The following is a 253-nucleotide window of genomic DNA, read 5'->3' as shown; positions in this document are numbered from 1 at the left end:
GAGTATTTAGAAGTGTGGAGAAAGACTTGTTGAAATTGGGTCCCAAATGGGCTAAGAACTCGGAAACATTGTGTTGAACCACTAAATGATTTATCTAGTGTTGTTTGGGGTTAGAATATGTTAGAATACAATAAATTTGATTGATTGCAAGTGCTATAGATGCATGAAGAGTATTTAGAAGTGTGGAGAAAGACTTGTTGAAATTTGGGTCCCAAATGGGCTAAGAACTCGGAAACATTGCGTTGAACAACTT

The sequence above is a fragment of the Capsella rubella genome, unplaced genomic scaffold, assembly GCF_000375325.1.
Source record: "Capsella rubella cultivar Monte Gargano unplaced genomic scaffold, Caprub1_0 scaffold_31, whole genome shotgun sequence".
Lineage (NCBI taxonomy): Eukaryota > Viridiplantae > Streptophyta > Magnoliopsida > Brassicales > Brassicaceae > Capsella > Capsella rubella.
This window is presented reverse-complemented; position numbering follows the sequence as displayed.